We start from the raw sequence: 24,060 nt of genomic DNA, 5'->3' as shown, positions 1-24,060 counted from the left end.
AGACCCTGAAAGCTCAATCTTTCAAATCTTGGGCAAACCTTAATCAAACCTTAATCTGGTTTTTGGCCATAGTGAAGCCATTTCCTGGCATGAAGCTATTCCCACCAAAGTTTCCTACTTCACCCATTCCCGGGTTGCTGCTAAGTGCTCTCTCCCTTGCTGTTAGATTTGCTCAGTGTCATATGCATTGGCTACTTCTAGAATGTGTGTGTAAACTCATTCATATCATTGAGGGGCATGATGTTAAGAGCTACCAGGCTCTTTTTTGTTCTGGAATGATCTCAGATAGCCATCACTTTCCCATGTTTTTGAAGGAAACACAGTGTTTTCATCACTGACATCCTCTGCATCAAATCACGGGTGAGCATCCATTGGTACCACTGTCGTGTCATCCATTTCATCAACAATGTTGGCTGCAGCCCTCTCTGAGGTATCTAATTAATCTCCACAATAGTGATCTGAGAAATCTCAACTTTCCAAATTTCTAATATTTCACCAACCAGAATGGCAAAGAGCAGCTGAGGTATGGTACAGAGTACAATATTCTGGGCTTGGGCTCTTGATTATTTTTCTGAAACAACATCAGCATTCCGAAGCCCCAGGGACTCTGCACGACCACTGGCTCCTCCAAAGCTGGAGTAGCCATGGATTTCAGAGCCACTGTTCTACATCTTGGTTGTGGTTCCCTCAGGAAAGAGACCCAGAGGGCTCAGGTCTAGTGGGTTTCCAGGACACTTCAGAATCCTGTTGCTCCTGCAGCAGTCTACCTTTCACTGGTTTTCCTTGGCAATTTGCATACAAATAATGTTGAGTCAACAGAGATTTAGAAAGATAATTCAAGTATGTAAGAATTTAATTCCCTATCAGCAGAAATTTGGTGCTCTTTGAAAGCAGTGGCAAACTTAGACAATAAGAAGCTTTTCCTAAAACCTATGAAAATAATGATGCTTATCTCATATCTCCCAGGATGCTGCTTAAGGACTTCACAAAACTCTTCACATAAATTTAACAGTTTTCCTCCTCTTATGACCACAGGCTTAGAATTGAATAGACACTGGGCAGATATAGACCAGTTATTTTTTTAATATAAAAAATGAAATGGGGTCTTCATTTTTTGTTCAACCAACTGAATTAAACATGTCACCTTTACACAAAATATATTATTTAATATACAGAATTTAATAATTGTTGTTTAACTTGCTTCAATTGTAAGTACTTTTATTCTGTTAGATGAATAATTTTAAAGAAATATAAATGTTTATTATTCTATTAAAAACATTTGATAATTTTCTTATACTAATGTTTTCCTTATTTTAAACATGTGAAGAACTGAATTTTCATATTTATGAAAGTATATCGAAGAAGTTTCTGCTGAAAAACAATTTGATTTAAATTTTGTCTAATGAAACATTAAAACATTTAGAACAACGGGCAAAGCATAATTTCTTATAATGGATTAAGCAAAATGTATAGTAAAAAAAAAAAAGCAATGACCATGAAATAGTTTAAACACATTGGTTGCCTGACAAAAATCTCAAATTAATGAGAACATTATAGCTCATTACATTTCTAAAATGTAATTAATTTAAATTCTGCCATATTTATTTAATGCAAAGCAGTGTGCTATGTCCAATCCTTAAACTTTTTTATTATCAGGAGTTCTTCAACTTTGTTCTGAAACAGTACTATCTAGGAGCTTGTTAAAATGGAGAAACTCGGGGTTCTGCCTAGTCTGTCAATTTGGGATATCAAGGGATTAGGATTCGAGAATCAAAAAACTCCCCAGTTGGTTCTAATGGACATTGATTTGATACCCAGTAGTAGTAATATAGTATAATTGAAATTAAGGTAAATAGAAATACTTTTTCTTTTTTTTTACTTAAATTATTTTTTGATGCCTCAAATCCTTTTCATAAAATATTTATCTCCATATAATGGTCTGCTGTCTCTGATCAGAGAAATGCTATTTTATTCTTATTAAGTTTTTTTTATGTACTTAATAAGAGTAAAATAGCATTTCTCTGATCAGAAATGATTTTCCTCTGTACCTAACAAGACAAAATTCAGAATTCCAAATTCTGAATAGGTAAGGACCAATATGGGTGTATCCACAAGAGTGATAATTGTGGATAAGCTAATGAAGCAAGGTCTGAAAATGATCTCTTCAGAAAACTGGTTAAATGAGCTATCCTTTGTGTTTAAAAAAGGAACACGTTGCAGGGAGTTATATTTAATTGCATTTTCAGTATCCTATGTTATATCCTTTTCATCCAGACAAACAATTGATGATTTAATACTTTCAATTTTAGAAGCTTTATACTTAAGGGTGTTTTGCTCTTATATTTAAGGCTGTTTTGCATCAACACTTGAATTGACTATTAAAATCCATTTATAGTGCAAGAGGCATGAGAGGAAGTAACGTGGCACTGACAGTAAGTTATTAAAATATGTTTATTAATCTACAGTTTGGTCTGTTGATGTTCATTTTTATGTGTGGACTAAGTTTCTGTGTTTATGTATTTGAGTGTTTTGAGTGTGTGAGTGTGTGTGTTTGTATGTGTGCATGTTTGTCTTTCAGTTAATTTGTCATCCAAGTACTTCTGCCCAGGAGTTAGTCCAACTGCAAAGCTTGAGGGCACAATCCTTTGCAGACTGCCCTCACTTCTGACACCAACTGCAAGTTCTGAAAGTCAGTGTTAGATTTGATAACTTGTTAGAAGGATTCAGAACTCATTGAAAGTGACAGGATTTAAAGTTACAGATTATTATAGGGAAAAAATGCAGACAAAAATCAGCCCAAGGAAAAGTCATATAGGGCAGAGCTTGGAAGGATTCCAAGTGTGAGGCTTCCATCATTTTCCCAGTGCAAGCAGGATGCATTACCTTCCCAGCATTGATTTGTGACCATATGCACAGAGTATTGACAAGAAGAGAAACTTATCCAAGCCTCTGTGTTCAGATATTTTTTTTTGAAGGTCCATTATATAGGCATGATTGATTGATTGCCTCATGGTTGAACTCAGTTTTCAGGTCACCTGATATGGTCTGACCAAAACTGTCCTCCCTAAATCACATGATTGGTCCTTCTGGCATGTTTATATTACAACCTAAGATTGTTGGGTATGGCCAGTTCCTAACCTAAGCAAAGATACTTGTATCAATTATAACATAGATACCTCCCTGAAAGTGAATACAAAGGCAATACCTTTCTTTGGGCAAGACAAAATTTTATACTATGTAGTTTTTTAAAGCAAAAAAGATTAAATAAAAAGAGACAGTATGGACCCTAGTATATAAGAATAACATAGGGGCCACGTGCAGTGGCTCATGCCTGTAATCCCAACACTTTGGGAGGCTGAGGTGGGTGGATCAGTTGAGACCAGGAGTTTGAGACACCCTGACCAAACCTGGCTCTACTGAAAATACAAAAATTAACTGAGCACAGTGGCATGCACCTGTAATCCCAGACACTGAGCAGGCTGATGCAAGAGAATTGCCTGAACCCAGGAGGCAGAGGTTGCAGTGAACTGAGATTGCACCACTGCACTCCAGCCTGGGCCACAGAGCAAAACTCTGTCTCAAAAAAATAAAAAATAAAAACCGTAAGAAAAAAGCGACAAATTGTGTAAGGTGTATAATAAATATTATTTCTCATCAGTCGTGTGAATGTTCAGGATTTAGAAATAGTTATTAATTATGAAGTATTGAGAACCAAACTAGATTTGAAAACCAGTCTAGGAAGTAAATAAGCTTTCTGGAAGTAAAATGTTGATAGAGAAGGTAAATTGTTTCCAGGCGTTTTCAAGCAATCCCTATTCAATTATGAATAACTGGGATAAAATCTGCTTAATAAAAAATGCTATTTTATTAAAAGCATGCCTTTAATCATAATGCTAGAATACTAAAATATATTAATTTATATCTAATAATCTGTTAACATTTTTTCATCAGAGGTTATTAGTGTATGAGAAGAAATTTTTAAGGATAACTATTTACAATGAATAACTAGAAAGCCAAGTAAAGCTCAAGATTGAATAAGTTATAGTTATTGGGGATAGAAGTACACAATTTCAGTACTTTAGGTTGAAAATGTTTTCACATCGCTCATTTCTGCTTGTCAATCTTAAATGATATGTAAGTGATTAGTTTTAGTCAAGGCATATTGCTATGCTATTAATCGACTTCATGCATGGCTCAGGAATCATTGGGACAGACATAGATGCTATTTTTGCTCACAACTCCTTCTGTAGCACTGAGCTCAAAATTTAATTTCCTACATATCAAAGTGAAATAATTTACATAGCTATGTCATTTTATAGGAGCTTTTGGTAAAGTACAAATAAGTATATGCTTCCTGGAGAACTCTGGTCTCTGTCAAATCACTGTGAAAAAAACCAACAAATGATCTCAGTGGTATGATAGAATCTTCTATTCTTGAATGGAAAACATTATACAAATAAAAGTCACTAAACTGTACTATTCTAATGCATAATAAATTTAAGCATAAATGGTTTCTACCAACGGTTATAGTATGTAAATTGTTCTGAAGCATTTCATTGCAACAAATATGGAGCTGTGATAATTGTCCCCTCATGGGAAGAAGAAAACTGTGACATTTAAAAATTTTATTCAGAACTTTTATCACTTAAATGGGAGATAGTCCTGAACTTCTGGTAACATTGGTAGATTTTAATCTACATTTCATTTTTTCCTTTGAATACAAATACATATTTAATTTTACTGTGGACATTTTAACAGTGTTGGCCACCTCCAAATTTAAAATTCCAAATTCGATTTGCTATAGACTATTATCACACTTTCTTTTGTTTATGTTCACACTGTGGATGGGTTTTAACTGAGAGTTTCTTAAGCATTGTCAGTGGAGGTAGTTTTACTGTTGTGTTGTATACCTCAGCTGTTAAAAGTATCTGCTAGTTGTGATCTTTTGACAGAAAGTATATTGTTAGGACCAGCTTTTCTTAGTAAATCATGAAATTATGAGTTGGAAGCAACTATTCTCCTCCTGTTGATATCATCTAACTATGCAATTTTCTGAGTCCATGACAAAATGCTAACCTATAAACAAGTCTCTTGCATTTCAATCTTTGGATGGGATCCAAGGAGAGTCTTATCCTGAATTCTGTGTTATTACAGATAGTGATCTAGCTAGTGTATTGAATGAACAAAAATATTTAAACATTTGCTTTTAATTTTAGGAGTTTATTATAAAACACAGTTGTGTTAACTATTTTGTTTCTCTTGCAAACATTAAGGAAAATGACCAACTTAGTTTCAAGGCATGAAAAATTTTCATATTTTTCCCATAGCAACATTCAAGTCTGAGTAGAGAAAAACTGAATAACTATTGCTTTATGTTTCAAAATGTTCTCATGACAGCATTAACTTTTTCCATAAAAAGTATTGTTTTCATATGTATCATTTAATGGATATAAAATTTCCAAATAATTTTAATGTCCAAGACATAGATGACTAAACTTTGCTGCTTTGACTCTTAGGACACAAATGAAAAAAACATAGTGCTAGGGACTATTAAGGCACATTATCAAGTAACAGCTGGTATTGCTTTTTTTTTTTTTTTTTTGTGAGACAGAGTCTTGCTCTGTCACCAGGCGCCAGGCTGGAGTGCAATGGCGCGATCTTGGCTCACTGCAACCTCCGCCTCCCAAGTTCAAGCAATATTCTTGCCTCAGCCTCTCGAGTAGCTGGGACTGCAGGCACCCGCCACCATGCCCAACTAATTTTTATATTTTTAGTAGAGCTGGGGTTTCACTATGTTAGCCAGGATGGTCTCAATCTCTTGACCTTGTGATCTGCCCGCCTCGGCCTCCCAAACTGCTGGGATTCCAGGTGTGAGCCACCACGCCTGGCCTGGTATTGCTTTTTAATAAGTGTTCTCACTGATAAATAGAATGGACAAGTCAGTACTTAAAAATAGAAGTTGTTTTCTAAGTCCCAAGATGAGCATAATATTTCTTTCTTTGTGAAAACTATAAGATCTTCTTTACATTCTATAAAAGATTTAAATAATCCTCAGGAAATGACCTTTCTAAAGCAGAGGATATCTTCCCTCTTATTATTCTGTATCTTGATGCTCCTGTCAAACTACGTGACATTTCCACAGAACTTTAAATAGAAATATGAAAGGACAGAACAGGAACTACATTCATAATAATAAAAAATGTCTGGCTATATGACCCCAATAAGACAAGTTAAATGTATTACCACTATTTATTTCATATCGAAGGACCAGATGGTAGCCAGAAGAAAAATCATTGAGGATAAAGCCTAATTCAGGGTGATGCTTGCACTATAAGCCCATAATCCTTTAAAGAAGCAATCAATGCAATCTCTTGCTCCTGTATTTTCTAGCTCTGTCATGTGTGTGTGTGTGTGTGTGTGTGTGTGTGTGTGTGTGTGTGTGTGTGTTTGATTCCATATATGACTATTCAGTAACTAGAATCTTGATGTTTGTAACTTTTCGTACTTAATCAGATTAGTAAGCATATTACTATAATCAACAAAATAAAGCTTGACATAACCGAGCAAAATTTGTATTTAATTTATCATCTATCCAGATCTAGGAGCCTTACCATAAGTTATTTTTAATCTTTGATCTTGCATTTTTATAAATTACACGATGTTTCAAAAACTCCTATTTTCTAATGTATAACTAGACATTAGCAGAACCTCAAAAATAAAAGGAGATAAAAGAAGTGGTTAACTCTTTTTTGAAAATATGTAACAAATGTCAACATGTTTCTTTACCTGTTTCTTGTATATGCAATACTTCTCAGAACATTTTTTTTGTTAAAGAATATCATGGATTTTTAAGAGGAGAATAAAAACTGTAGCAGCATTTTCAAACAAATTTTATTATGAAGGTTTTAGTTTTCATGAAATATTCATGATTTATATCTAGTAATTTAAGAAATATTCAATGAGTACTTGAATAACTATAAAAACAAAGCTTAACAAATCCTACTCTCACAGTAAACTATAGTGTCTCTTATGACTAATATTCCATCAGAACTTTATAACTGAGAAGGGAGTAAGGGACTGTAATTAAGTGCTTTGTAGTGCTATCTCATTTAATTTTCAAGACAAACCTAGGAGTTAAGCCTTGCTGTCCTCATTTTAAAAATGTGGAAAGTGAAACCTAAGGGAAATTAAGTTAATACATTTCAAGGTCACATGTCTAACAAGTGATAAAGTCTAGATTTGAACTTGTGAACTCTTAGGAACACTATAATATAGAGGACTATTGTTTGGTAACAGTCTGTCCTATGAAAGACAACAGCAAATATTTTGTCGTGTGTAAAAGTTGGTGCAGTTATTTTAATTTCATAATATGGACAAATTGAATTCTGGGATACTAGTAGCAGAAATTTCAGTTCAATGAAATGGGCTATTGAAGTGCTAGCCTCCTCTATTGTTCCTTCAAATTCTGAGAATTCTTTTGGATTTTATGAAATATTCATGATTTACCTGGTGGTCCCTGCCAGCTGTCTCCTTGGCCATCTGCTGTTGTCTTGCCTTGATAGTTAATCATGTAGAATATATATATAAGTGCCTGTATATAGTTCTATCTGGAAAAAAAAACCGCAATCTATATGGAAGTTATTTTAGAAGTAGAAACAATCCATTATCTCATATTACCTATGTATTTTCTTTTCCCATTGGCAAGTTACTTAGTTGTTTATTGGGTCTTTATGAGTAGCAATTGCCAACAGAAGATTCAAGTTGATGTCATATTTAGTCTTTCCTATGATAGCACTAGCATTATGTGATTCTAGCCATGAAGAAAAGATGGATTAGTCACATATTGTCACCTGCCACAGTGAAAAATCATGAGCTTTCCACTTTGTGTTTAAATGCATGCTGAGTTCATTCTCTGATAAGAAATCATGTTCCCCAAGGCAAGTCTGTCTTTTTTATTGTCTTCACAAGGGTACTTTTTTTATTCCCCCAGTGCAGCTATCCTTTTCTGATATGTGTGGGGAAAGTTCCATTTTCCCTCCACTATACAGCAAGTATTCGTAGCCCATATAGATGGAACAAGCCACTAAGAGCTGCTAGAGGAATTGGGAAAAACTACTTAGACACAGAAAGTGGAAGTTTGAAATGGCATTAGAACTCAGAGTTGTGTGGACAGATACAAAGAAAAGTGATAACTGAGCCGAAAATCACAGGTGCATGTAATGAGTAATTTTCTATTCATTTTAGGTCCTAAAATCTGTGACTAGGTTTGTTTATGTAAGTATAAATGAAAAGAGATTAGTACACATTTGAGCTTATGCCATGTATATGCTTTCTTTAAAATGAAGAATGTTGTTTTCTCTAGCAGTCCAGAAACTGTACTTAGCACGTAGGTTTTTATAATCCTTGCCTCTAATCTGAGAACACATAGGATTCTGTTGTTCACAGGACTATTTTCCAAGTGTTATGGTGGATAAACAGTTGAAAATTACTATTCTAAAAGAATATATTCTGAAATATGTCTCATTCCCACTTGAATCATTATAAAACATGAATTTCAATTCTACCTGAGAAGAGATACATAAATGGCATCTCCCTAAGATTCCTTAAAGCTCTACTCCATCATCCCTCTTTCCGGCTCACAAAGGGCATTATCAATGATGCATATGAAAGTGGCACTTATTTATTCTCTTCATTAATATTTGGTTTTCTGTGAGTCCTTCTGCCACTCGTTAGCTTCTTCCTGACCATAATACCCCTACCCCAGTCTCAAACTGCTACACTAAATCTTGAAAACTGAAACACAGCTGTCAGCATGCACCGCATCAGCAGCTTCCTATCAGCCAACATGGCAGAATCTAATCTTTGCTTCACTGGTGTTTCAGTTTTTATTAAGTTGCTTATGTTCATATTAAACTTCATGGCAACAGCTGTCTCAGTCATTGAATCAAAATTATGCTACTCTTGATCTTTTTCCACCAACCCTTCTTGTTTCTATGCATTCTGTAAGGTAAATATAAATTCTCAGTAACTCTGCTGCTTTTTATTTGACCCTAGTTTCCTGTTTCCTTCTTCAAAATTTATGGAATAATCAGCATGATTCTCCCATTATGAATCTGAGGACACAATAATAAACCAGAGAGAGGAAAAAAATACGACCATTCTCATGCACTCATATATGGCACTGCTAGCTAGTACCATCCTAAGAAGCCATGTTCTCTACTTTTATTATTATTTACTTTAATAATATTAATTTCAGTATTACTCATTGCTTATTTCACCATCACCATATGTAGTCCCCTTACATTACTAGATATCATGGTTTATTAGTAAGGAAGGGGTCCTCTTCTGAGGCCCGTAACCATGTTACATTACATATTTTCAATTCACTTAATCCAGATTAAATTGCTTGGCACATAGAAGCAACATGTGTTGCCTTTCACATAGTTGTAAGTTTCACTGTCACTTCTTTTTCTTCAAGATCATGGAGGCATTGTGCTAACTTTTTGTCAGTCTTATGCATCCTTAGGAGCTTAATTAAACAAAAATGGTCAGATGCACGAGTGTTGCTCCTTAACATGATTTCCTGTTTCCATATGACCAAGGTAAATTCCCTCTCAGTTTTTCAATGTGATGAGTGATATGTGGCTGCATCTGACTTTGGAAACACTTGAAACTCAGGCCTTCTACCCGCCTGCATAAAGGAGAGAATATCTGTTAAGCTGCTCTATGATTTCTGATAAAGAGTAGCACTCATGGATATCAAATAAATAGAGAATAACAACATTTTGCACATTAGACATTTTGTGTCAGATTGGGAGGAGAAATCACAAAAATATTCTGTGACAGTGCTTCAGCAGTAATCAAGAGGACTCACTCACCACATGGACTAACAAATCAGTGATGAAAATCCTGCCCTGTTTGCTTGACCAGCCTTATGCCAAAGATTCACTGTAGGCATATTAGTGCTCATTTACTTGAGAGAACTATCATTTGAAAACAAGCTTTCTGTCAATCAGTTTATTAAAATAAGTTAAGGTAAATGCACTTTCTATGTCAGCTGTCTTAGTGTCACTGTCATGAACTATTTACTACAGATATGTAGAAACATACATACACACATGCATACCTACATGCCTCCCTACATAAAACTGGGACAGGGTTGTGAATGTCGCTGTAATGACAGGAAACTGAGCTAGGACCACTATGAGTAAATGTGAAAAGTTGCCTTCTTGAGTTAGAAAGTCCATCACTCAGAATGGTCGTGAAAATCCATAAACATTCTTAACCAAGCTTTCTAAGTAATTTCTGATAGAAAATCAGACACACTTGGAAGGTTATGCTAAAAAGTGTAGAATAAGTCAGTTCAACTGACTTCAATAATTAAATCAGTCCAAGGCAATAAAATAGAGCTTACTCTTGATGCTTTGGGACAAGTGATTTGCCAGTATGTTTTTAAGAAGACTAAGACAGCATGCTAAGCATCTAGTTGTGGCTTTTGGGTAGATGATTTTTGTTGAAACTAATTTCCTTAAGATGTTTATCTTTTGGAAATTTCATCAATAGCCTGCTTGAGACTATCTGGAACCCAGCAAAGTTAATTATGAATTTAATCAGCCGGTAGATGAGAATCAGAAAGAAGATCTAAGATCAATATTTTGGGGGAATACGGTTGGGATATTCTGGGATCAGGGTTGGCAGATGCTCAGGTTGTCAGTCTTCAATATTGTTTTCCCATTTTATGTGGTTATTAGTGTTGAGCAAAGCACCTCTGTGCTTTATAATTAAAGGGAGTAGCTTTACCTCAGAAAGAATCCCTGAAGAGCTTTGTTGGTGTAAATAATAAAGCACAGATGTAGAGGTAGCTGATAACACTTCTTGTACAAAGGGCTTCTGTGTCCATTTGTGCATAATTGAGTTCTGTGTGTGACACTATTCTTGAATTGAGAACAATGGATATCTTTGTGCCATCTGTTATGTTGTGTCTGTGCCAACTGCCAACAATATAAGCAAAAAACGGGTTTGTGAGCACTATAGAGTACTAGCTACTAGCATTCACTTGGAATTTGGCATTTTAGCAAGATTCTTCAGGCTGTTAAGGGTAACAAACTACAATGACACTTTTTGTAGGCAAAGATAACACCCCTAATGTTTGCCTCTTGCTGAATCATATTCGTGCAGCAACCTTTGAAACCCTAGAAGGCTTGAAGTTTTGTGTCTTTTCCTGGAAAAAAAAAATATGACTCAGTCGTTACTAGCTAATGCTGACTATCAGTAGGGTGAATAAGAGCATTGTTAATGAAGCAGGATCAGTAGAAGAGATCTGTGATTCTTAACACTCTTTTCAGCTGATTAGCCTGTTCATTGAAATTATGTACAGTCCATGAAAGTGTTCTTTGACTTTGCTTTCTGTTATTTTCATGATCAATATATGTTACCATCTCGAGTGTGCAACTCACTGATGCTCGACTCTTTATCAGCGCCACAGTAAACCATTCAAGCAAAGGTTTGTTCAGTTGTCAGGATAAGTGCCATATTCTATTTCTTAATTTTGAGGGAAGATTTTTCTATTGTTTGCATTCTTTTTAAGTATATAATAGCTGTTTGACAGCACAGTATTTTGGGTAGCAGTAACTCAGGTAAGAAATAAGTATGCCCCCATGAAACTGACTCTTCTACCAAAAATTATTTGATCTAATCATATTATAAATCATGATACCATATACTCAGAAACATTAAAAAGAAGGAAAGTGTTAGCAGGAGTTTAAACAGGATAAAGCAATTCAGCATCTCACGGTACATAAAAACTTAAACCTATGATTATATAAAAATACATAATCCTCTAGAGTTGGTTCAGTTCTTTTCAACAGATTTCTACTGAGAAACACTTATACTTAAGTACTTGCACTGGATTCCTTACATAAGTCAAACAAATTAGTAGTAGAAAACAAAACTGATATTACTAGATTATTCCTTATCAAGGTATTATTTTATATTTTTATTTTTTCTAGCCAATTTCACATGTTATTTCACTTAATCTTTATAAGAAATCATCAATAAAGACAGGAGAAATCTATATCTAATATTCACAAAATGCAAACTAGGAAATGAAATCACAGGAAGGTCGGTAGGTTGGTTCCAGTATCTGAAGCTATCAGCTTGAACTGAAAGAGACTTCTCTTTCCATGTCTGTAGCTCTACTCTTTTCTTTTCTTATTGCTGTATAACTATCTTCTGATGATTTAAGGGAGAATACGAATATGAAAAAAATGTACACTACTGATATTTAAAGAACAATTGCTAGTTAAAGGTATTTTAAGGGAAATTAAGCAAATGCCTACTTAGAAATTTCCGGATTAAGTACAATTTAGATTGACTATTATTAGGTCTAAGCTTAAGTTTTGCCAGTGTTAGCAAAACTGGGTGCTAAGTATGAATGGGCAAAGTGGAGACTTAAGTATAATTTTTGCATTTTTCTTAACAGAAAATTAGAACATGGAAGTAATTAATTCTTTTGCAAATTGGCAATTGCAACTAACTGTTAATCTATCAGTACTTTGATATGGTTGCCAGAACACATCTAGTTAAACACTTAAGGACAGACTGTAGTACTATAAATCCACCATGCAAGATTATAACTGGTGAACTGATGGACAAGGTAAGTATTCTTGAAAAATTTAATGGGAACAGCTGAATACAATAATCTATTGTTACCACTATTATGATCTTGATATAATTATATTGATTTTCCAGTTAGAGATGTGTGAACAGAAAGCATCTATTTTCTCATTGGAAATATTATGGGTGTCTTGATTATATAAAATATAATCAAAAATAGAATTATATAAAATATTCAAAATATAATTGAAACACTCATATTTCCAATTAGAAAAGATTTTCTGCTCACATACAAATAAAAATAAATGCTTCCATATTTGCATGATAAATGGAAACACTTTTACTAAACAATATTGAGAAAGACGAAGTAGCCCAGTTTGAGGAAGTTGAAATTTACACCAGATTCTCATCTGGAATACCAGGAAAATGAAATGCTGAGCATGATTTTCTGTGTTTAATAACAGAAGTAAAGAAACAAGACTGATGATGCAGATGTAGGGACCTGTAGATATGCCCTGGGTGTTGGAATCTAGAGTTCCAAAATATCCAGTGGAATCATATAAAATATTTGACATATCTTTAAGTAATATAACTATGTTTTATTACTAATATACTTATAGAACTATATTTGCACTTACATTAATCATATTTATAATATAATGAACATATACTATATTGTTACATATTAATATATAAATGTAATTCTAATACTAATTATATTAATATTAATTATATATATTTACATAAATTAATATTCAAACTAATTTTATTGAGGGTCCCAGTAAATATTAGGAGGTTAGCAGTTTGTTGGATGGGGAAGAGAATTAATCAAAATTCTCACCCTCGCCCATCTGTTTTGAATGGCAAAGACAAGAAATATGTCAGTGAAAAGTTACCAAAGAACTGAAACTATTCTCCTTTAATGTGTGGAGTGCCAAAAACTTTAAATTTTGATACCTGCAGCACCTTGATATTACTGAAAACCAGGCCTGCAACCAGGAAGATATTGAAGGTCATCCCTACAGAGCAAGGAGACTGAACAAATTAAACAAGTTCTCAAATGTATGACATTTAATTTTTAATTCTCCAGTGGCACTTGGGATATCTCAACTTTTGGTAGAAATTTTTTGATGATGCTTTGCTGGAAGCATACTTAAAGACATTATATTCTTTTTTGGGGGGTGGGGGGAACAGAACAATAAACACCTTTATTACATGGGTGAAGACAGAAAACAAGGATTTATATGCCTTTCTGGGCCTCAATTTTTCTTAAGCTAGAACTCCAGCTCTTTGCCCTCTAGCACATAGCCATCTGCTCGGCTGCCCTGTCCCGGCCTTGAGGCAATGCATGTAAGAAAGCTTGCCCTGCTGGAACTGCTCCTCCAACAGACATCTTTTTCCTTTCATCGTATTTCTTCTGAAAATTTTTTAGATCATTTTTTGTTTAAAAACTCTTCTTCCTCAGGAGTCAGCTTGATTCCCTTCTTGCGGCCCAGGGGCAGCACATAGTGGGACTCATGCCACTGTTCATACGATGTGCTGTCAATGATCACGATGCAGTTCTTCACCACTTGGTAAGGACCAGCTCATTATTAGACATATTGCAGGCAACGTCAGTGATCCTAGGTTTTCGATTACAACACTCTGAGCCCCAAGAGAAATTCCCCACATTCAGTCTCAGGACATGGTATTTCTTGTTACCTTCCCGCACATGGACTGTGTGGATGAGGTGGGTGCCAATCTTGGTGTTGGCAGCTGGACGCCCCAACTCGTGCTTCTGTTTCTTGTGGTAGGGCTTTCTCTTTTCCCCAGTCTTGCAGCGCTTGTGCCAGTTGTCCCGGGAGATGCCCATCACTGGGCACTGGCGGGAAAGAGCAAACACATTGTATTCTTAATAGAAAATTACAAGATTCTGTTAATTTCAAATTTGTAAGTCCTAAAATATAACTGTGAAAAAAATTTCAGAAAATTTTATTTAAAAATGAAAAATAATATGACCACACTAGAAAATATATTTATCTGAAAAATATTAATGAGAATATTGGATTCAGCTAAGCAACTGAATAAGGTACGTGATTATTTTCCAAAAACAATTTTATTTGTAATGCTCCTTTAACCGATATAATTTAAAATATTTCTTTAGGAGTATGCATAGATACATGCTGTATTTTACTTTTTAAAAATATTTTTGCATTAGTTTTTTAAAGGAACTAATTTTTGGTTATACCCACATATTAAAACTATTTGTCAATCTGTAAATATTTTAATGATTATATACCATTTTAATACTATTACACCATTTTAATCATAGTATAATACCATTTTAATAATTTAGGGACCTCCTTTACATGGTTTGGAAGATAAATTGTATGGTTACCCTACTGGTCTTTTCATACGGTGTCTTTTATTGCAATAACTTATGTATACAGCCGAACTACTGAGGGTAATTGAAAAGTTCTTGTTACAGCACTAAGGCCCAAATATATTAAGTAAAAATGCAGATTCAGAAACTGTACAATGTTCTGATGTTTTTATTACCAGCCCGTCTTTACTGTGAATGCTACCTTCTCACAATTTTCTTGACTTCCTTCTCTCTGTGTAATCAAAAGATTATTTACAAAGCAAGTCACAATAACCTAGATCACTGTAAATCCTATAGTGATGTGCTCTTTTTGTGAAAACTTACAGCTACCACTTGACATTTTTAAACTATTAAACTTATTCATTATATTATTTAAGTGTTCATATATTTATGCCCTATCTTTTTAAACTTAACCATAAGCCCTATGAAAAGAGGGACCTTGTATTATTTCTCACAATGACTGAAACACTTGCCTACAGTAGTATTGAGAGCATAAATTCATATTTTAATTTATTATATCTAGTAAAGACTGAAAAAGCCTCTTGAAGGGTAAAAAAAAAATGTCTTAGATGGTAGTCTTCAATCTCAATAGATATTTATTATCATAAATACATGTTGTTATCCGAAGACAAATAATAAAGCTTCTTTAAAATCAAAGATGGTCAAAAGTCAGAATTTGAAACAGAGGCGTAAGTCAAAGATGTTGGGAGTTCAGTTCCAGACTACTACAATAAAGCAAATACTGGAATGAGGCAAGTCACACTGTTAAATTTATAGTTACATTATACTGTTGTTTATTAAATATGCAATAGCATTGTGTCTAACAAGTGTACATAGCTTTACTAAAAATCTTTATTGCTAAAAACATGTGCAATCATCTGAACCTTTAGCGAGTCATAATGTTTTTGCTGGTGGGGGTTCTTGCCTTGATGTTTATGGCTGCTGACTCAATGAGGTGGTGGTTGCTGAAGGCTGTGGCAATTTCTTAAAATAAAACAATAATGAAATTTGCCACATAGATTAACTCATCATTTCATTTCATGAAAGATTTACCTGTAGCATGTCTTGATGTTTGGCAGCATTTCACCCACAGTAAAAATTCCCTCCAAATTTAAGTCAGTCCTCTCAAACCCTGCCACTGCTTTATCAATGAACTTTATGTACTATTCTAGTCCTCTGTGGTGATTCAACAATGTTCACAGCATCTTCACTAGGAGTAGATTCCATCTCAAGAAACCACTTTCTTTGCTCATCCGTATAAAACAACTCTTCATCCACTGAAATTATTTTGTGAGATTGCAGCAATTCAGTCACATCTTCAGGCTCCACTCCTAATTTTAGTTATCTTGGTGTTTCCAGCACATCTGCAGTTATTTCCTCAACTGAAGTCTTGATCCTCTCAAAGTCTTCCATGAATGTTGGAATCAACTTTTTCCAACCTCCTGTTAGTGGTGATATTTTGACCTTCTCCTATTAATCACAAATGTAGATTGTAGCATGACACACAATGTCGATTTAGGATAATTCTTAAGGGCCCTGGGACTTTGCAATGGTATTTGAGCATTGACTTAAAGTCAGCAGCTGCATTAGCACCTAACAATATAATCAATCTGTAATTTGAAGGTTTGAAGCCATGCATTGACTTCTCTTTAGCTATGAAAGGTTTAAAAGGCATCTACTTCCAATAATAGGCCGTTTCATCTACCCTGAAAATCTGTTGTTGAGTGTAGCCACCTTGAGCAATAACCTTACCTAGCTCTTCTGGATAACTTGCTGCAGCTTCTACGTCAGCACTTGCTGCTCCATCTTGCACTTTTAAGTTACCGTGTTGGCTTCTTACCTTTAGTTGCATGAATCAACCTTTGCTAGCTTCAAACTTTTCTTCTGCAGCTTCCTCACATCATTCAGTTTTGATACCACTAATGAAAGTTAGGACCCAGCTCTAAATTACGGTTTGGGTTAACGGCATGTTGTTGCTGGTTTGATCTTTTCTTCAGACCACTAAAACTTTCTCCGTATCAGCAATGAAGTTGTTTTGCTTTCTTATTTTTGTTTTCACTGGAATAGCACTTTTAATTTTCTTCATGAACTTTTTCTTTGCTTTTACAAGTGGGTTATTTGGAGCAAAAGACGTACTGTTGGCCTGTCTCAGCTTTCACTATGCTTTCCTTACTAAGTTTAATCACTTTAAGCTTTTGATTTAAAGTGAGAGATATGCAACTTTTCCTTTCATGTGAACACTTAAAGGCCATTGCAGGATTATTAATTGGCCTAAGTTCAATATTGTTGTATCTCAGGGAAGAGGAAGGCTTAAGGAGAAGGAGAAGATGAGAGATGGGGAACGGCTGGTTGGTGGAACAGTTAGAACACACACACACACACACACACACACACACACACACACATTAAGTTTGTCATATGTGCGCAGTTCCTGGCACTCCAAAACAAGTACAGCAATAACAGTAGTAAGATCACCAATAAAAGATTCACATTTTGGATATAATAATAATTTAAAAGTTTGAAATATTTTAAGAATTATCAAAATGTTACACAGAGACAGAAAGTGAGCAATATGCTGTTGGAAAAAATGGCACTAGTAAATTTCCTCAATGCAGGTTTGGCACAAATCTTTGGTTTGTAGAAAATTCACTGTGAAACAGTAAAGTGTAGCACAGTACAACGAGGTATATTTTTCCATAGTCACAATGTTGAATAGCAACCTGTGTTTACATGAGCAGTCAATTCATCTATATGTTGAAAGTCTACAAAATGACCTGTTTTGCAAACTCAGTATTTAAGAAAAATGTAGTCACCAAAATACTCAATGTGAATGGAGATATAAATATTATCTTGCCTCTCTGAGTCATTCAGGAAAGATTTAGAATTTTTTGTAATAGGGATTCCGTAGTATTCTCTCAATGTTTTTAAATGCAGCAATAATGACTTGGCAGAGGCAATGATAAAGTTATTTCCTGCTACCAACAATAATCTCCAAAAGCAGAAACTTCATATTTACAATTGCTTGATATAAAGGGATTTATGGCACATTAAAAAAATTCATTGTTTTTTCTGTCAGTACCTGTATGTGAAATACAGTGAAAAAATATTTATATAGTTATTATTTTGAAGTATATCATGAGAGCATCTACTATAATGCCTGGTAATTAATATCAGCAGCAAATCACATTGCTTTCTAAATTACTGCCCATATTCTTCATTTCTTCCTTTAATGTACCACTTCAATATCAGCATATATGTTAAATATCTTCCTTAAATTATAACAGAAGCCAATTCTGAAACCTAATTACAGTGATATATTAAAATATTTTCTATATATGAATGGTTCCTACATATTTTTTATCAGAATTTTTTTTCATAATAGACAAAAGAGTAAATTAAGACAATGTGATCACTATATTTGTTAAGACATAATTTTTTTTTTTCAAGCCAGAGTCTTGCTCTGTCACCCAGGCTGGAGTGCAATGGCATTCTCTCAGCTCACTGCAACTTCTGCCTCCTGGGTTCAAGCAATTCTCCTGCCTCAGCCTCCCAAGTAGCCAGTATTACAAGAGTGTGCCACCACGTCCAGCTAATTTTTGAATTTTTAAGTAGATACTGGGTTTCACCATGTTGGTCAGGCTTGTCTCGAACCCCTGACCTCGTGATCCACCTGCCTCAGTCTCCCAAAGTGCTGGGATTACCAAGCTGTGAGCCACCATGCCCAGTTGTTAAGACACAGTTTTACAGCTACTGGAATTATAATCATTTGTGTTTTACTTTCTTGCTATGTTTTGTTTGTTGTTTAGTTGAAACTATTATACCTAGAACAAAAAAATGTTTTTAATCCTTAAGAAAAATAAAATAACATACTTGTTAAATATAAAAACACTCTGAAAAAAATTGTAAGCCATAAGCAAGAACTGGAAACCAAACCACCTCTACTCACTCACATTGTTGGTAATGAAATTTATTTTTATAGTTCCTAACTACTGAGACTAAAGCAACACATTATCTACCTTTTTGGCCTATGATGAGCCTTCACAATTTCACCAGCAAGATTTTCAAGGATATTTCTTTTGCTGAGTCCCCCTACATTATATCCCCAACTTCTGTGGTTATGAAGGAATTCTTTATTTCTGAAAAGTTTTATACCTACTAAGTTTACTACCATATTGATCAATATTATATCTGTAGCTGGTTTGTAAAGTATGATCAATTTGTACTGCATTTGTCAAACTAAGCATCTGTCTTCTTAAGTAAAAGTCTGACTTAATTAGAACTATCAGCTTATAAAATTGTTAGTAATAATAGGCTTCCTGGTGTAAAAGGCAGCATTTTAACTACATTTCTGGGAGGCCAATATTTATCTAATTGTGGCTGTTATATGGCCAAAAATAAAATAGGTTGTCTAATTATGATTACTAATATAGCTAGGATTACTTATTCTAGAAAATGAAGTCTCTGTTTTCATCTTTTTTGTTTTTTGCATTAACGTTTGTCAACCATTGTGACAGGACAAAGAATTAGAAATAAATATAACTTGTTCTCATTTCAACCAGTTCCATTCATATAATCCTTTAAGAAAGTGAGGGCCTTGAATTCTAGAGTGACTAGTAAAAGTGTTAAAAAAAAAAAAAAAAAAAAGAAGAAATTGAAAATTGGCTTTTTTTCTGATACAAAATTCCTAGAGTTAATTTTTACTCTTGGAGCTTGATAATACATATGGCATATAGTCGTGTATACTCTAATATTCTATATCGATTTTGTAAAACAAAAATATAAATAAGAAAGAATTGAGAATTTGGTCTCCATGTCACTAGTGACGTAATTTGCATAGATAATATTTTTTGACTTCAGTCTTCAATTCCAAGAGAATGATGAAATTTGAATAATATAAAATGGTATGTTTACATTCTAAGGCATAAACTTGCTAAAATTACAATTACTCTTCAATTATCTAGTCATTAGTTTCAATAATGGTGCATATAATTGGAGAGAAGATGAATAAGAAAAGCATAGTTTCTATCTGTGAAGTTATATTCCAGAAAACTCAATTGTGGAAGAATTACTTTTAGCAAAATAGGAGAAAAATATGTTAAATAACTGAAGAAATGTGTGAAAGAATGAAAGATCTTTACAGTCATTAAGTAAAACAATGAAGACAACACACTCAATTCAATATCAATTAATAGCATTATATGTACCAATAACTGATATGGTAGCTTTGTTTTGGGATTGTTTTTATATTTTCAAAGAATTGTTCATAGATTGGTTTTTATGCATGCTACATAATATAAAACAAAAGCAAATTTCTGCCTGAATGTCTAACCACCTGTTAGAGAAAACAGCTCTAACCAAGCTGTTTTTTTTTTTACTTTCTGATTCACAAGTATGAAGTCACATCAAATAGTATCATTGGTTCTAGAGGTAAAGAATGATGTCGGTGTTCTTTTTCAGTTCTGTTTTTTAAACTTTGCAGTAATCTTGGTTCAATTTCTATAACAGTGGTTCATTGATGTTCTGTTTTGTTCTTTTCTGTTTTGTTTTAAGCCACTGTGTTTTTATGCTTTTTATTTAAAGCCACTGAGTTCATTTTTCTTTATTGCTGTAAAATATACATAATATAAAATTTACCATCTCAAATATTTTTAAGCATATAGATTAGTGGTATTAATACATTCATAATGTTGTGTATCCAACACTATCATCTGTCTTCATAACGCCTTCCATTTTGTAAAACGGAAACTCTCAATATATTGGAAAATAACTCTCCATTTTCCCTGAATATTTATGTGTTGAAACCTAATCACCAATGTGGTTAGGTATTAGAGGGTTGATCCTTTTGGTAGGTGGTTAGGCCATGAGGGCAGAGCTCTAAAGAATGGGATTAGTGCCTGTATAAAAGAAGTTCAGGATTGTTGTCTTGCTCCATCTGGTTGTGAGGACATAGCCAGGAGCCTGATGTCTGAAGCAAGAAGCTGGCCTTCCTCAGACACTGAATCTGCTGGTACCTTGATCTTGAACTTCCCTGTTTTTAGAACTGTGAGAAATAAATGTTTATAATCCACTCAATTTATAGTATTTGTTATAGTAGGTCAACTGGACTAAGAAATCTCCCCCCCCCAGTCTCTGACAACCACTATTTTATTTTTTGCCTCTAAAAGTTTAACTTCTCTAAGTACTCTATATGAGTGAAAACATAAAGTACTTGTCATTTTGTGACTAGTTTATGTCAGCTAGCATAATGTCCTCCAAATTCATCCATGTTGTAGCATATGTCAGAATTTCATTCCCCTTAAAAGCTGACTGATATTCTGTTGTATGCATAGACCTCATTTTGTTTATCCATTCATGTTGATGAGTACTTGCTTTGATCCCATATTTTAGCTGTTGTGAATAATGCTGATATGAACGTGGTTGTACAAATATATCTGAGACTCTGCTGCAATTAGGTATACACTCAGAAGTAGAATCCCTGGGTCATGTAGTAATTTTATTTTTAAAATTGTGAGGAACAAGCTATACTGTTTACCACAGTGACTGTGCCATTTTGCATTCCCTCCAACAATGCTTAAGAGTTCTAATTTCTCCACATTCTCACCAACACTTTTTTTTAAGTAGTAGCTTTTCTAATGGGTATTAAATGGTATCTCATTGTAGCTTTATTTAGCATTTTACTAATGACTAGTGATGTTGAGCATTTTTATGTGCTTACTGGCAATTTGAATATTTTTGGAGAAATATCTATTTAAGTTCTTTGCCCATTTTTGAATTGAGTTATTACTTTTTTGTTGAGTTTTAGGAGTTTTTATACATTCTCCGTACTGATGGCTTATCAGCAATGTGAGTTACAAATATTTTCCTTCATTTTGTGGGTTATAGTTTTACTCTGTGCTATTTTAATGCACAGTTTGAAAAATATTTGTTAATTCCATTTGTTTTCTGTTGTTATCCATGCCTTTAGTCTCATACCCAAATAATAACTGCCAAATTCAATGTCATAAAGTTTTGTCCAATGTTTTCTTCTAAGAGTTTTATATTTTTAAATCTTACATTTAGGTCTTTGACTCATTTTAAATTAATTTCTGTATATAGTATAAGGTAATGATCTAACTTTATTCTTTTGCGTGAAAATATCCAGTTTTCACAGCACCACCGATAGACTATTCCCCATTGAATGGCCTTGCCTCCTTTTACAAAATAGTTTTTACCTGTATGCAAGGGATATTTCTGGATTCTCTATCCTCTTCCATTGATTCATATGTCTATTTTTATACCAGTACCACACTATTTTGATTGCTAGAGCTTTGTAGTGACTTTTGAAATCAAGAAGTGTGAGTCTTCCAACTTTGTTCTTTTTTTTCTTTTTTTCAAGATTTGTTGTGGCTATTTAGGGTCCCTTGAGTTTCATGTCAATTTTAAAATGGGTTTTCTATTTCTGTAAAAAAAAAAAAACAAATGCCATTGGGATTTTGATAGGGATTGCATTGAATCTGCATATGTTTTGGGGTAGTTTTGATGTAGTAAAAATATTAGGTCTTCCAATTAATGAACCTAGGATGTATTTTCATTTATTTATGTCTTCTTTGTTTCTTTCAGAAATGTTCTATAGTTTCCATTGCACAAGTCCTTTGATTCCTTGGTTAAATTAGCTCCAAGTATTTAAATGAATTCTTATGTATTTTATTACTTTTGATACTATTATAAATGGATTTTAAAATAATTTCTTTTTCAAAATGTTCATTGTTGGTGTATAGAAATGCAACTGATGAGCTGGGTGTGGTGGCATATGCCTCTCATTCCAGCATTTTGAAAGACTGAGGTGGGTCACTGAAGTCCAGGAATCCGAGGTTGCAGTGAGCTGTGATCATACCACTGTACTCCAGCCTGGGTGACAGAAGAAAACTGGAGAAAGAAAGAGAGAAAAGGAGAAAGGGAGGAAGGGAGGAAGGAAACAAGGAAGGAGAAAGAGGAAGAGAGAGAAAGAAAGGAAGAGGAGAAAGAGAGAAAGATAGTGAGAAAGAAAAGAAAGAAACTGATTTAGTGTGTTGACTCTGTTGCTTGCTTACTTTTCTGATTTCATTTATTTGTTCTAACAGCTTTTTAACATGGGATCTTTAGAGTTTTCTACCATCTGCAAACAGAGGTAATTTTAGTTTGTCCTTTACAATTTGGATGTCATTAGTTTGGGGTTTGTTTCATTGTACCTGGAACACCTTTAGCTGAAACAATCTTTTGCATTTTAGAATAAGCTGCCTACTTTTCACTAATAGCTGCATTTTTAATGCATATATTCTAAATCTGTATTCATTTTTTATTTTATTTCAAAGCAGTCTGAGTCCTGTCATGACAGTCTTGCCTTCCATATAGAGCTTCCTGCATTGTCTGTTAGACATTGACCAATTATTTGATTTAGGCATGGAGTCCAGGTCAGTGTTTCAGAAAGGGGCTGATCTGCAAACTTTTTGTACAAGCTACACAATAGGATTACATTGTTTCTATTAAAATATAAGTTGATGCACAACTTCTTTTATTGGAAAAGACTCTCAAAAAAATTACCAGCTGGACTTCACTGTGATGTTTGTTGCTTTTTGTAAACATAAGTTTTCAACTCTTTTGAGTAAATACTAAGGTCTATGATTACTGCATCATATGGTAAAAATATGTATACTTTTTTTTTTTTTTTTGAGATGGAGTTTCGCTCTTGTGGCCCAGGCTGGAGTGCAATGGCGCATTCTCAGCTCACTGCAACCTCCACCTCCTGGGTTCAAACGATTCTCCTGCCTCAGCCTCCCAAGTAGCTGGGATTACAAGCATGTGCCACCATGCCCAGCTAATTTTTTGTATTTAGTAGAGACAGGGTTTTACCATGTTGGCCAGGATGGTCTCGATCTCTTGACCTCGTGATCCACCTGCCTCGGCCTCCCAAAGTGCTGGGATTATAGGCGTGAGCCACTGCACCTGGCCAAATATGTATACTTCTGTAAGAAACTGCCAGACTGTTTTCCAAAGTCGCTGTGCCATTTTGCATTCCAACAGCAATGAATGAAAATTCACACTGCTATGCATCCTGACCAGCATTT

At 34.3% G+C, this 24,060-nt stretch overlaps 1 protein-coding gene and 1 pseudogene across 4 annotated transcripts in view; one reads left to right on the top strand and one right to left on the bottom strand.

Annotated features, from left to right (window-relative positions):
- The window catches only part of MDGA2 (MAM domain containing glycosylphosphatidylinositol anchor 2), an 871,115-nt gene that overhangs the window by 701,272 nt on the left and 145,783 nt on the right, over positions 1-24,060 (top strand). The window lies entirely within an intron of this gene.
- On the bottom strand, positions 13,856-14,467 carry LOC100414878 (small ribosomal subunit protein eS8 pseudogene; annotated as a pseudogene).

The sequence above is a fragment of the Callithrix jacchus genome, chromosome 8 (genome assembly GCF_049354715.1).
Source record: "Callithrix jacchus isolate 240 chromosome 8, calJac240_pri, whole genome shotgun sequence".
Taxonomy (NCBI): domain Eukaryota; kingdom Metazoa; phylum Chordata; class Mammalia; order Primates; family Cebidae; genus Callithrix; species Callithrix jacchus.
This window is presented reverse-complemented; position numbering and strand designations above follow the sequence as displayed.